This window comes from Ochlerotatus camptorhynchus, unplaced genomic scaffold (genome assembly GCF_037179485.1).
Source record: "Ochlerotatus camptorhynchus isolate MF236.1 unplaced genomic scaffold, CSIRO-AGI_Acam_v1.1 ptg000434l, whole genome shotgun sequence".
Classification (NCBI taxonomy): Eukaryota; Metazoa; Arthropoda; class Insecta; order Diptera; family Culicidae; genus Ochlerotatus; species Ochlerotatus camptorhynchus.
In genome coordinates, this window is record NW_027040920.1 from 10,367,514 (window position 1) to 10,382,946 (window position 15,433).

General features: G+C 36.9%; 1 protein-coding gene across 2 annotated transcripts in view; it reads right to left on the reverse strand.

The window, feature by feature from the left end:
• EcR (Ecdysone receptor) overlaps positions 1-15,433 on the reverse strand; it is a 797,280-nt gene that overhangs the window by 245,250 nt on the left and 536,597 nt on the right. The window lies entirely within an intron of this gene.

Genomic DNA, 15,433 nt, shown 5'->3' on the forward strand with positions numbered 1-15,433 from the left:
GCTATAAGATTATCAATATCTTAAACATTTAATAACTATTTTAATTGAATTTTGGCTTAAAAACTTTATTCTGCAAAGTTGTAGCTGATTTCCTGTAGCTTAAAATTTCCATAAGAAAGGGAAAGATAATGATCAAACAGTTTGGATTTCCCATAGTAATTTCCATATAAACTTCAAATGATTTGTGCACAGTCAGTTTCTTTTCAAATGAGTTCAAATTCTGGGAGACTAATCAGGACCCAATTTGGGACCGTTTGAGCACTGTGCAGCGAAAATGTCAAAATTTGCATCAGTCTAATGAGCAGTGTTCCAAGAAATTCTAAAGAATTTTCCAAGGATATATTAAGTAGTGTTTCATAAGAATTCCATAATAATTTCATGATATTGTCTTAACGGCATTTAAAGAAGAATTCCAAGGAAATTCGGAGGAACATTCCCATCGAATTCGGAGGTGAAATCCAAGGAAATTTTGGGAGAATACATTTCTAAATCAGCGGTTCCACTTGGAATGACGCATCGATCAGACTCGTCCTTCTCTGATTTGCATGAAACTTTGCATAATTGTTTGTTGTGGACAATCAATCCCAATTTTTACTAAAATTCAGCCATTTTGAATCTTAACATTTATTTTTTCAAAATGACGTATTCGTTATTTTTCAATAAATCGTAGCACAAGAACGTCACTTCTATCCGAAATGAAGTCTGAGACAAATTTGTGGGCAAAAATAATGTATTTTATGAAAACTATACGATGTGACATATAATTTAGAGTAAAAATAAAAAAAACGTGTTATAAACTGACATAAGAAAATATTTTCCTGTTCAGTATTCTTGCATGTTGTTCCTAAAATAGCTTTTAAAAAAAGTAAAGTTTCAAAATTTTAGACACATTAATTTTTTTTATATTTGGACTTTTCTTCTGTATTATATTTTTGTAAGTTTTGCACAGAAAACAATTTGAGAGGTTTAAAATATTTTGCGTGTGTGCAAAAAAATACGGAATAAATTGTACTAACAAAAAGTTGAAAAATTAGACGTCCAAGGTTTTCATTATTTCAAAAATGTGCAGTTGTCATGAGCTTTCTATGAAAAAAAAAACAAAATATTTAACAAGGTCAATTATAGTTATTTAAATTTTTAATATTTTGATTAGAAGAGTCGTTTTCATGCTGCCATTTATCGATTAATAATGTCGAATACGCCGTTTTAAAATAAACTAATGACCGAATTTTAGCACAAATGTGGATAACAGCCCATAGAAAACAATTATGCAAAGTTTCATGCAAATCAGAGATGGTCGAGTCTAAAACATTATTTCCAAATTATGAAATCATTAGATGCTATGATCATATTATACATTAGTAAGATACAAGCAGAGGTTGCAAAGTATGTGCTTGACATATAAAACCTAAATTGACAGCTTCTTGGGAGTCACAATCAGCGATTTCATCAAATTTCTCTCACTCACTCACTCACTCACTCACTCACTCACACACTAAGCGATCATAAAATCGCTGATTATGATTCTTACAAAGCTAAATGGAATTTCAAGATATTTTCAAGGAATATTCAATGTGAATGAATTATGAAAATTAGAACGAAGAGAAATTAATCAAATTCTCCAAAGAATAATCACTTATGAGTAAATTTCAGTTGCTTTCTGGAATTAATTCCTTGATTTTTCAGCACAGAATTCCAAGACTGGAGAAAATTTATAGGGAATACCGGATAGAATCATAAGATTATTTATTGAAAACCTGAATGTCAGAGTTCACTCGGCTGTCGAAAAAAACAGGCCACTCTCGATGTGTGCCACGTGATCATCTGTTTTCTCAGCAGCAACCATTGTGTGGTCCTCCTCATTGTTCTTCATCAGCAGTTCTTTCGGTCGATGCGCCGTCGACTTTGGAAAGCAACCGTTTCGTGATGAGTGTGTGAGTGCTGACCACGTTTTGCGTCCATTGCTGCAATGGAAGCGCTCTGAACCCCGTTGGCGATACTGCCATACAATGAAACCACTGGAAGCGGCTCCCGTTTTGATGGAGGAGGCTTATTGGATAGCGGAAGATAAAGTGTTTATTGTGTTGTACCTTTTGACTATAGTTTTACGATGTTTTGAATAGTGACCAAGAATCCTAGGCTCTGTAAAGTTAATTCGATTGAGCATTATCAAATAAATTACTAAACAACCTGAAAGTAAAATTAACTCTGATGACTTTTTGGAACGGACCTAAGCAAATCCTGCGAAGATTATCCTAAGATAAGTTTTTTTCCTTGATTTGTTTTCCGTACTGAGTACCAATGTAATCGACGCACGGAAAGCAGCTCGCACACTTAGACCCTACTTATCGACCCAACAACTCATGGACCGGGACCAACAACTTCCGAAGAAAGGCGTGATCAGAGATTTTATGCCTCAGAAAATCCCGGTGGTGCCGACTGGGATTGAACCCGGGCCATTTGGGATGAGAGGCAATCACGCTTACCACTACACGACCGGCGCCGCTATCCTAAGATGAGTTTCTAAGAAATAATATAGTAAATTAAAACACTGTAAATTTCTCAAGATTCCGTGCACAGAAATTCAAGATCATGGATTTACAAACAATCTTAAGCTTAATTTTAAGATCGTGATCTTAGAACGTTTATGGGGTTAGAAATTTAAGATAAGTGCAACAGTAATGTATGTGGGATCTAAATCATTTATGAACGTGCATTCAATATCCCAGAAGTGGAGAATTTTTTTTTTTTAAATCTCAGATGTAAAAATTTTCAAGGTTCTAAAATCATAAGAAATTTTGAACATTTTTTTTTGCATTTCAGACCTTATATACATCCATAGAAAAATCGCATTCTGTAATAAAAATCCATTATGGCGGCCAAATCCAATATGGCTGCTACACATTTTGGATATGCCAAATGAAAGCCTTCATTTCCTTCTTTTCAGTGATATGCAGAGATTAAAATTTATCATGAGAATTTTTGAAGATACACTGATTTAAATCAATAGCCATTTTTTTTTTAAATCAATAACCATTTTTTTTTTAATTCTACTATTTGCATGCAAAAAATTGATTGCTCCATCGATATTTGAACTGTATTTTATAGGAAAAGTCCCAGCTGCTTTCTAATGGCGTGCTTATTTTGAAAATCGGTGGGAAGTAAGCTGATGGAAAACACATTTTTAAGAATAAATTTTAAATATGGCGCTAATGTAAAGATCTCAGATTATACCAAAAAAAAAATCCAAAATTTTGAACTAAGATACAAATTTGAGGATTCTGACACATTGAAATGCCAAATTAGTATTCACTCTTTTAAGGAATTTTGAGCACCATTCAAAAGGAATTGACTTAAAATTTCAAGTATTTTAAAAAGGCATGTCAACAAAATTGTCATGAGAACTAAAGGTGAATTCTATGGTCGTTCTCAAGATACTATCATCGGGATTATGAGTAGTAGTTCAGCAAATTCTAAAACAACTCTGAATGAATTTCGAAAAACTTTATTGGCACAACCCATAATTATCAGCTCTACGACTGAAAATCTGGCAAAAGTTAATCAATTAATCCATCAATCAGAGAGTTCCAACTGCTAATAATTGTGAAAGAACATAATTCTGAATATAATTTAAAAAAATGTAGCTTACTTTAATGCTACTTTCAAGATAGGGGAAATGTATGTAATGTCGGCCTAAATGTCCCTAATTTGGGCCCATACATAAATTCAGCAATCGACTAAATTTTCAATAGCAACCAAAAATATCCATTAGTACCGTCCCAATGACGCGTTCATCTAGATACAATTGATAAATAGCAGATTTTTAGCGATGGGCCCAATCTTAGATCCATAGGCCAACATTAGAGCCATTTCCCCTAGTTTCAAAAATTTTCGGCAAAGTTCCTAGAGGAAATCTTAAAATTCTCTCAACACCACTTTGAGAAGAATTTTGGAGCAAAATCCCATTCAATTCTCCGGTGAAATACGAGAACATTTTGAAAGAATACTTTATAAATTCAAAAGTCATACCAAGAGATATGTGAGGAATATTTCAAGGCAATTTAAAGATAAAACTATGGAAAGAAATTAAATCAAGTTCTTGTGGGTATTTAAAAATAAATGCAGAGTGAATTTCGAGAGTATTCTAGAGGGAATTCCTAAAATGTTGTACACAGGATTCCGAATCTGATATGGAGAAACTTTCTAGGAAATACCTGAGAGAATAATTAAATTATTGATTAAATCCTGAAAATAACTCACACACTAATGATCACGAGTTCAAACCTTATCCCGGGCAAGTCAAGAATGACCTAAAATATATTAAATTCACAATAATATAAACAAATATGAAGACATTTTGAAACTACGATAAGAACATATTTTTAGAAATTTCAAAAGGTATACTGAGATGTGTTCCAAAGAAATAATTTTGTTGATTCAGAGATTGAAAATTGTACAAGATCCCGTACGCAGAAGTCACGAATGAGCTTATTAGGATTTTTTTTTCAAGATTCTAAAAATTCGTTTGATAACAAATTTAAAGATCCTGATCTAAGAAAACTGTTCAGACCAAAAATTTTTGAAAAGTGTAACAGTGAGTGGTATGAGATCTCCAGGCCACTAACAGGTCCTATCGTGGGTCAGGAGACTGATTCTGTGGCATGAACATTTTTCAAGGTTCTAAAACTAAAAAAATATAGGGGAAATGGTTCTAATTTTGACCTATGGATCTAAGATTGGGCCAATCGCTAAAAATTAGCTATTTATCAATTTTATCTAGATGAACGCGTCATTGGGACGGTACAAATGGGTTATTTTTGGTCGCTATTGAAAATTTAGTCGATTGCATAATTTATGTATGGGCCCAAATTAGGGGCATTTAGGTTGACATTATATCCATTTGCCCTATTCAAAATGTCGGACGAAAACTTTTTAAGATTGCAAAAATTAATAAAATATCACATTTCTGAGGCTTGGGAGTTGTCTCTGTTCCACAATCGAGTGGCCATCACCGACGAGCGTCGATTACCAATTCGCGACGGAAATCGACTGGCTATAGCCAGCGCCAGTGGTGTAATAGTAAGCGTGACTGCTGTCTCACCCCAATGGGTCTGGGTTCAATCCCGGCCGAGGTTGGTGGGATTTTTTCTGAGGCTTAAAAATCTCTGGTCAACTCTTCCTTGGGGAGGGAAGTAAGGCCGTTGGTCCCCGCCGGCCCATGTGTGTTTGAATGGGTGCGATATTCTACGCAGGTGTGGAAGCTGCCTTCCTGCACATTCGATTGCCATCCATTGACGGCAATCGATGTCCGTCGGTGATTGGCACTAGATTGTCCGACGTTAAATAAATGAAAGAAGATGGGATTGAACTCTGGTGAACGAACACTGGTGTGAGAAAGCGGTCACGCTTACCACTAAACCACCGGCGCCCCACAGATCGTGAGGTTCCTTATTCGAAATATCAATAAGACTTTCCCTACTTGCTATCGGCGAATTGATACAGTCGTAGGATAAAGTTTTTGAGCTCTTTACGAGCATTCCGTACTAAGCAATCAACGAGAAAACGATCCTCGTCAAATCGTCCAAACTACCCCAGTTCTTCCGTACGACAAACTTTATGTTAAAACCCGTATTCAATGGTCCGAACATGGGGTTTACGGGTATCTGTCACTAGTTCTTCTGCACTTCGAAAGCATATCTTCCGGCAGCAAACATTTCAATTTGTCTTTTTATAGCACTGCTGCTCCTGCTGCTGCTGATGTTACTGTCGTCGTTCGATGATGGAAGCAACCGACAGTTTGCTTCCCTCCTTCCATGGTGAAGAGTAAAATTCCCATTGCCTGCAGCAGCAGCAGCAGTGGTTGTCATTACTTTCCGTATCATTTCCTCACACCACCCGAAGCGGCAATGCAATTTTGTGCACCAGTTAAGTAAAGTGCACCACACGTGTATCCTGTTTTGATGGCTGATGATTTCTTCGTGCCCTTCTGTGACAGAAGTTGGTGCTTAGGTCATAGGGTTGGCAGATTGGATTGCTCCATTTTGAGAATTCAAAATCACAAAAAAAAAAACCTCCAGGGGTTTCCAATTTTAGACCCAACTCGATATAGCGGAATGGTGCAATCAAGAGTAAACACTGTAATCGTAAAAACATCTACTCATGTATGTCTCCTCGTATCTCCTTATAAATGTAACCACCGTAAAATCTGAGGACCGAGGGTCTTTCCTCTCCGTATCACAGTCATTCCCCATTTGCCATTCCCGTAAAAAGCTATGCATTTTCTTCAGCATATCGGGATGCATCGCCCGTCTGGCTTGTCTCATCTTCGACGGCGCAGCAGCAGCCTCCGGGCTACGTCGTCCGCTGCTTTTAATTTGTTCTAATAACACACATATCGTCAAGTTTTGCCTCCCTTGCCCTTCTCTTCTTCTGACTTCAAAGGGGTCCTCCACGTCCTGAAAACATTCTCGCTTCGCCGCACCAGTCTTTTTCTTATTCTTAGTTTCGATTGCGCCCTCGAGATATCAAACCGATTCCCTTCCCTTCGGTACCGAGCATAGATAGGATGCACTTGGTATATAGATATGTGTACGGCGCGAACGACGACGGTGCATTTTCCTCTGACACTGACTTTGTGTGTAGAACTTGAGCGGATTCAATGTTGGAGATGTGTGTCTGCAGCGAGATGAAGAGCAACTTTTATTATTTGTGAGTTCTTGCGTGTTTTCTTCCGCACCAACCAGCAATGTGAGTTCGCGTGGGGTTGTTCGTCGCAGGGTGGATGGTGAAGCGAGTGGAGCAAGGCGAAGAGGAAGGGTGGAAGCATTCTAACTCAAAATTGAGCTCGGTTGGCGAGATGGTTGCTGCTGGGAAGCAGTTTTAGGATAAACGATCGAAACACGCCCTCGGGAGGAAACAAGAGAGGAATTTCGCTGGAATAAGGTGAATGGATTCGATTTTGAGACGCAATTGCTCAGTGGTCGTGGATCTTCTATTGTTGTTCAGATGAACTTTTCCTGCTACAAAAATTACACAGAAACAAAATTCAAGATTTTAACTGTTGCGTAAAATCTGGTCTTGTTGAATTTTAAGCTATAGTTGGCGTAAACAACGAAATTGGTAACGAAATCAGCAAAGCTTGTAGATTTATGCGATATTGCGCTTAATCGAAAAATCTAATAAATTTACGGCAAATCGAGCGTTAATAACGTGTGAGCTATGTATCGCAGAAATGTACACTACAACTTATTCGAAAATTTATGTTTTTAAAATCTATAGTTAAGAATATTCTACAAATGTAGATTTATTGTAAATTTAAAACAATCCAACACACATTGAAGGCTAAATAAGAGCTTATTCGAGCAAAAATATGCTTCTTTAGCTAAAAATAGCTTATTCAGCATTTAATCAGCCGGCGCCGGTGACTGCTTTCTCACTCCAATGGGTCTGGGTTCAATCCCAACCGAGGTCGGTGGGATTTTTCTGAGGCATAAAAATCTCTGGTCACGTCTTCCTTCGGAAGGCAGGGCTGATAGCAGTGTTAAGCAATAAAAATAGTGAATTAGTGGCTAAAATCGTTTTAAAAAGTTTCCAAAATGGGACTTAAACATTGTCAGAAAACTTTCAGAAATAGAATCATGTAAATTGATTTGTCAGTTATCCAAAAAAGGTAGGCATCGACTGCTTATCTGTACGCGTTCGTCAAAAGTTTATATTGCAAGATCTTGCACAACTAGATAAAAAACTAACAACACTGTGTAACACAACTTTCAATAACAGAGATATTTTAACCATATTTGAAATTCGTATGGTCTTCTGAATTAAAGTCTAGAATCTAATTTTTTAATTACTGGAAAAAAGTAGAAGGGGCTGTGCCTAGGGACACGAACGGATTTTTTTTTTTAATTGGTGGCCCTGAAAAGGGCCGGTTGTTTTTCAAATGGTGGCCACACCAGTGCAAGCCGATGCCAACCGAGTGACAGCGGCCTAGCCATGCTGCCTATTGCGGGAAGCCTTTCCTCCGGTCGATGTGGGTGTTTTCGTCGTCGTCTCAGTGATACCACATATACAGATTTATCTGTAATGATACAAATTTCTCACAAAATTTTGATACAGATATCTGTATATACAGATTAAAGATGTTTTTTTAAATATACAGATTTTTCAGGTTTTTCAAATAAGTGGAATATATGTTTAACCCTGGGTTATATTTATTAATATCCATAAATAATCCTTTCTTCTTTTTGAGTAAGTACGAGCACTTAACCAAATGCCAATTTTTGACTGTTTATTTTATTATCTTCGTTAACTTTGAACGGACTTTTGATGCTCAGATGTTATGATTTCTGATTGATCGTTAGAAGGGATGCTTGTTTTTCATTCCAATTGTTTGATTAACCATATCACATGGTGACAGGTATTATGATTTTTTTTTTTGGTTTGTCGAATCGGTAAACAAACCGTTTTAACAACCCATAAGCTGATTGATTACATTTTGTGAGTCGAACAGTCAACTGGATATTTTGATATTTGACTAGCGTAATATCAGAATGAAAGAATATTATATGCAATTCTACTAAACATCCAAATAAAAGTTATGGGTTGTGACAAAATACAATAAAGCTGATAAAACATTTCAACACAATTGCAAATAGAGAAATACAGATGAAGCCATCTCAAAGTTATTCACAAAAAAAAATACTGAGTAGTCTTAAGTATATTGGTTCGAGCAAAAGCTAGCGAGTTCAATATCCTTTTAATCTGCCAAATTATTAGATAAAGTTGAAATTTGGTTTGATTAGAAGAATTTGAGAAAATGAACCATCGAGCATAACATTACTAATACTTCATAAAATTTAAATGCTTATTTTTAAGTTTATTTTTTATTTTTATCGAGATTTTCGTAATCTCGAATATAAAAAAATCAAGTTTTGCGAAAATATGATTGTTTCTTCGTTATTATTTTTCCGGATTGTCTCTCATTACTGGGACTTGATTTTTGTATTTTTAGGCTTCTAGAAAATACACAAATCACTAAACAAAATTAAGATTCAGGATTTCGAGGTCTTTTAACTACATTAATTCTTGAGAAAGAAAACTTAAGTCAATCGTCAAGATTCCAAACTATGAACAAACTATTTCTAAACTTTAAATGTATATTTACGACGATCCGCAATAAGATCATACTATAGAATTAATTCAGATTAATTTAAAGATTTTTGTCAGCCAGAAACAAATAAAAAAGATTTTTTTACTGTGAATATATAGATTGATATGGGAAATAATGTGGCGTTGTCGTCTTCGAATTGGTGCGATGCGTGCTGTTCCACTCATACTTCGTGTTCGACGCTTATCCGTCCGTTGCTCGAAAGCAAATGACGAAGAAAACAATTCAGCAAGCGTTTCTACTATCGCTGCTTTTCTCTTCCCTTCCTTTCGTTGGTGAAAAGGTGAGCGATCAACCGAGCATTGAGCTCGCCAGCATGTGAGCATGCGCAATGTGTTGTTTGTTCGATTTGCACTCTATCGTTGCGTCCGTGTTTGGGATTTTTCGTTACATGTCTGAAATTTGATTTTTTTATGTGAGCCCCAGTTAAATTAAATTAAAGACGTAGTCCTACATAGCATAATTCTTCTACAACAGGAGTTGCTATAAATTCTACTGGGCCGAACAAGACAGAATGAGTCATTAGGTCGACTGTGGGAAAGCGCCATTATAAAGGTTGAACACGAAAAAATCCGGACACGTAAATCTTGTTGGGGGTTAAAAATGTGTTTTATTTTTCATAGTTCAATGTAGCAGCTATACATTTGTATGTTTTATTATTATTGGAAGACCTTCAGTTTTTCTTCTTACCATAGGCTATTTCTCAAACTTTACTTTGTACAAGGCCCATCATCTTTTGCACGAGCCCTGTTCCCACTTATTTGGCTGCCAAATTCCATTTCCGCTTGAAATCTTTCAGACCAACTGTAGTTCCGCCCTTTTTCTTCAGTATGTCCTTCACAATTGACCAGTATTTTGCTGTACCACTGTTTGGAGGAATTTGAGTAGTGGCAGCTTGCCAAGTCTGGCCAGAATAGGCAATCCACCTCATGCTGTTCCAGAAAAAGCAGTATGCTTTTCCTTAGGCACTCCTCCTGGTAAATTTGCTGGTTCATGGTCCCAGTTTCGCTTTTAATCCCACAACTGCAGATTACTTGCCAGACAAGGAACTTTTTGGGGAATTTCAATTTCTTTTTGATTTTACATTCTTCCGGGTCACTCTTCCGTTCAACCGAGGTATGAAATTTCTGCCCAGGAATTTGATCGAAAACTGCCAGGAGCGGATAGACCGTTTTGAGCGCGCAGGATCGAATCGCGACGTGCTTGTTCCGGTGGAGCCATGATGTAAACAAATTAACTTATCCTGACAACCAATGCTTACTGTGATTCTATACAATCTTAGCTTGATTAACACATTTTGAAAAAAAAAATCTCAAAAAATGCCTTTATGTCCAATGTGTCCGCATTTTTTCGTGTTCAACCTTTAAGCTTATAAACTGTTTTAAACTGGTAAAAAATAGAATAAGACATGATCAGTCAAATACCGAAAGACTTAAGACTAAAGAAAGAAAGGAAAACAAGTACCTGAATGAACCATTTGTTTTAAGATCGCTTAGTCTTGTCTTTGGAGATTTGTTAATATTCTTCGATTATTTTCAAGCTTTTGCACTTTATGGAAATATGATATATTTGGATTAAGTTTTATTAACTCCAGATTATTTGTCTTTTTAATCTTTAAATTCTGTTGTCAATTGCATTTTAAAATAATAGATTGGGGTATGGTCTTCGATTAATTTGCGATACCTCTAACAACAAGATATTAGGAAAATGATTCTACAAAAAGAACTGCAAGATGCGGGAAATTTACAAATCATAGGACTAAGATACTTTTGAAGTTATCAAGTTCAATTTATAAGTTCCGAAGTGATTTTTTTTATAAACGTTCTAGAAACTTGTGAAATTAATATATAGAGGGGAATAAAGACTGGAACGCGCAAACATTGATCGACAAAAATCGTTTCTTTTAGTCAAAAATCTTCTTATTTATCTTTTGGTAAGGCCTGTACTCGAAAAAAATGCACCAGACAAAAGTGTTCGCCAAAAATTTATTTTAAGTCGGATTTTCTTGAAACTTTCAGGGAATGAACTAATACATATGGATTATATTTCGGCATAATTACTTTATTCAATTTCCTTTCCATCGCTGAAAGCCCGCACCTTTCCCTTAAGACCCCTCATTACATTTTGTGCAATGGTGGAACCGACCTTTTTGTTCACTTTCATCCATTCTTTCTTCAACTCAAGCTCGTTCTTAAGCACCTTGGACGATTTTCGAACTTTGGCCGTCATTATGGCCCAAAATCTTTCCACCGGACGAATCTCTGGTGAATTTGGGGGGTTGGCGGTTTTTGGTACAAAAACAACGTTATTGTCTCTGTACCAATCCAACGTCGATCGCGCGTAATGGCATGATGCCAGGTCAGGCCAAAATAATGTCTCGGCTCCGTGGGACCGCAGGTAGGGCAACAGACGCTTCTGGAGGCACTCGATGCGGTAAATTTCGCTGTTGATGGTACCCATTGTGATGTACGGTTTACTCAGTTTACCGCATTGGCATATGGCCTGCCAGAGCAAGTATTTTTTGGCGAATTTGTCCACTTTCTTCTTCCTTATGTCTTCTGGAACATCAAACCGTGATTTGGCAACGTAGAACTCCAGCCCCGGTATCTGTTTTGCGTCTGCCTTGATGTAGGTTTCGTCATCCATAACCACACACATCGGTTTCGTTAACCACTCTCGATACAGCTTCCTAGCGCGGGATTGGCCGCCGTGTTTTGTTGATCACGCCGGTTCGGTGCCTTCCGGACCTTGAATACACGAAACCCAGCTCGTTTCATGGTTTGCTGAACATTTTGCCTTCAGAGCCGCGTCGCGAATCGAAAGGTTCGGATTACGCTTGAAATAATCCAACACCTTCCGGGCCTTCACAGGGTCAGCTGTCTTCGATTTTCTTCCACTTCCAGCCCGCCGCTCGGTCGTCTGGGACTCCTTAAACGATTTTACCACCCGAGACACAGTTGTATGGGTGATTCCCAGTTGTCTTCCGATCCATGACGGCGCGCCAAATTTTCCGGCGATTTTCTTCTTGTTTCGATGACATCTCAATAACCACTGAACCGATTGTTATGAAATTTTGCACATGTAAACAATTCACTGCAAACTAGTTATACCCAGATTTTCCTCAATTTTTACCCACGGATAAAAAAGTTACACACGGATAAAAATGGTGCATTTTTTTCAAGTACAAGCCTTAGTTCAATTCATATATTAAAAAGAAACAATGTTCCTTTATTATTTTGGTTTGCCAAATCCGAACTGCCGTGCCTTCCGCTTAACCCCTTCCATTAAATTTTGCACAGTGACCTTATTCGTCGCCGAACGCCAGTTAGATTCAAACTGCTGCTCGTTTTCCATGGATTTATTAGTAATTAGTAATGAAAATGCCGCTTTTTAGACCACACGTGCATATGGCCTGTCAGACGAGATATTTTTTCGGGGACTTCGATAGTTTGATGGCTTTGAAAATTTCAGCCACCCTCCCTTTTCCTGGTGCGGTATAAAACTCCTGCTTGAAATCCGCCTTCACATAAGTTTCGTCGTCCATGATGACACAGTCGAACTTTGTGAGCAGATTCGTATACAGCTTTCGGGACCGCTGATCTGCCGACGTGTTTTGTTTGTCATCTCGGTTCGCCACCTTCACCTTCTTAAACGTCGACAGCCCGGCTCGTTTATTGGCCCGCTGCACAGTAGTATGGGAGACATTGAGCTTGCCAGTGACGTTCCGGAAGGAGATGTTAGGATTCCGCTTATATTTCACCGCCACCTTCTTCGTCGTCGCTGCCACGTCCGGACTACGATTGCCGCCGCTTTCAGGCTTCCTGGCGGTCGACAGACGCTCCCCGAACACTTTTAAAACGTTTGTCCCGGTCGATTTGGCCACATCCAGCAATTTTGCCCACTTGGTGTGTGATAACGTCGGATTCTCTTGTCGCGCGAGCAAAAATTTTGACACGCTGCTTCTCTTGCTTGGACGTCATTTTGAAAACTGGAGAGCAAAACACTCAACTTCCAAATCCAGCATTTCAGGTTTTTCTTATGCATTTTTAACCGAAATACACCAATTTGAAATTCACCAATTTTTGCACGTTCCAGACTTTATTGAGCACAAGAGAAACTCAAATCAATGCTGACCAATTTAAGCTGTAAGACGGACCAAAAACCTATAGATCCCCTGTGCTTCTGTGGGAAGGAAAGGGTCAGCTTAAACGTAAAAAATATAGTACTTTATAGCGGGAAATTAAAAAAAAACGATGGAAAAGAATTCCAGATTCCCGAAGATTTTTTTATATTGTCGATAATTATTATATCTTATTTTATACTCATTTTTCTACACCATAGCCGGTCGAACTCCAGACAAAACTAGAACCGCACTACCATTCATACTGGCGACAACACTCTGATGAGACAACGAAACCTTACCCCCAAGCTCCTGCCCTGATCCTATCCTTCGACAATGTACCTCTCTAACCTCGAGTAAGCCGCGAGTATTCGGCCCAACTCCTACTAGACATAGAATTAAGTGAATTTTGTTACAAACAAAGAACAATGAACTATCGGCTCCGTAAAGCTAAAGCGATTGAGCCTACCAAATAAACGAACTAGTTAAAAAAACTCATTTTTCTAAATAAAATTCCATGAATGTTTCTATCATAAGGTACTATAGTTTTATTAACCTATGATCCTAATTTCACACATTCTTCAAAAATACAATCCAAATATATAATGAAAACATTTTAAATTGAGCTAGAAATTCTGATAGGTATTATTGACTAGTGTAAAGGAAAAATATGATTTAAAAAAATATTACAACATCTTTAAAAAACTATTGTAATTCCCTTTGCAATGCTCATTACATTATTTATAATTCTGGGTAGGAATTGCCTGAAGAATTCTTCTGAAAATTCACTTGGAATTTACGTCAGAATTTACTTAATATTATCCTGGAATTCCCATGGAATTATCTTAGGAATATTTTTTTTAGTTCGGCTAGGAAATCCCAAAAATTCTTCGAAATGCTGCTGGGATTCTCCTTTGAATTATCTGAAAAAAAAACACCCGAATATCCTTAGAATACTCCTCGAAATCCACTAGAAATCCACTAGAAATTTAGCTCAGAGTTTTCTAAGAATATTCCTAAAAATCCATTGGAATTATTCGCATTGAATATATTTTGGAATTACATTTGAATATTGGCACTTTCCTTGGAATTCAACTCACAACTATGAAATTCTCACCTAAAAAATAACTTGCAGTTCTTCTTAGATTTTGCCACAAAATTTGTCAGAACTCTCTAGGCATTTTTAGCGGAAATTATTTGAGGTTCGATAGGAATTATACTCATATTTAATTGTACTCCTTTATGATACACCCTCTATGAATTCTCCTAAAACTCACATGGAAATATGCTCCGGATTCCTTTTGTCCCAGAATCATCTTTAAGTTATCCTCAGAATGTCCTTAGATGTCTCTTTTGTATTATCTTGGAGTTCTCCTCAGAATGATCATGGTGTAATCCTCCTTCTTGTTCAAATTTTCTCATAATTCCTTAAGAATTAACGTCAAAAACTGTTATGAATTTTTATTAAAATTTGTATTGAATCCTACTCAATGTTGCATTTGAATTCCACTCAGAATTACCAACAAAACTAGAGTTCTAGGACATTGACGACATTGATGATCCAAGGGTTAAATTTTGTGGACATTGACAAGAATAAAAATTGAAACTCATCAGGTACATGAACTTGGTGAAATTGTTGAGATCTGGATTCAAATTTAACTTAAACCAATCAGTAGATTAATTATTTATAAAATCAAAAGCTACTTATTGATGAAGTGTTTGTTTTTACTTACAATAAGGTTCTTATATTTATTGTAACGAAATAAATATTTGACATGCGAATTTGAGACTGTTCAGTTATGGGTAACAATTAAAATTCCAAATTGCCGTATTTAAAGTTCCAGAGAAGCTTCACAGAGCTTAAAAAAATGACCCCTTATAGAGTTCTTTACAGAATTTTCTAAAATAAATACGAGTTTATCTCTGGGAGTGCCTTGAATTTTCTTTATAACAGTGAATTATAAACTTTTTTAAAGAATTTACCTCCTTAGATATTCCCATGCTGTTCACCTCTGAGTTCTCATAAATTTTTTATCTCAATTGTTTTGGAGTTCTCCTTTAAGTTCTGCTGAAAATTCACATGAAGTTCTCCTTAATTTTATCTGGAAATGCTTTCCAAGTATTTCCTAGTCCAAGTTGTACCCAAG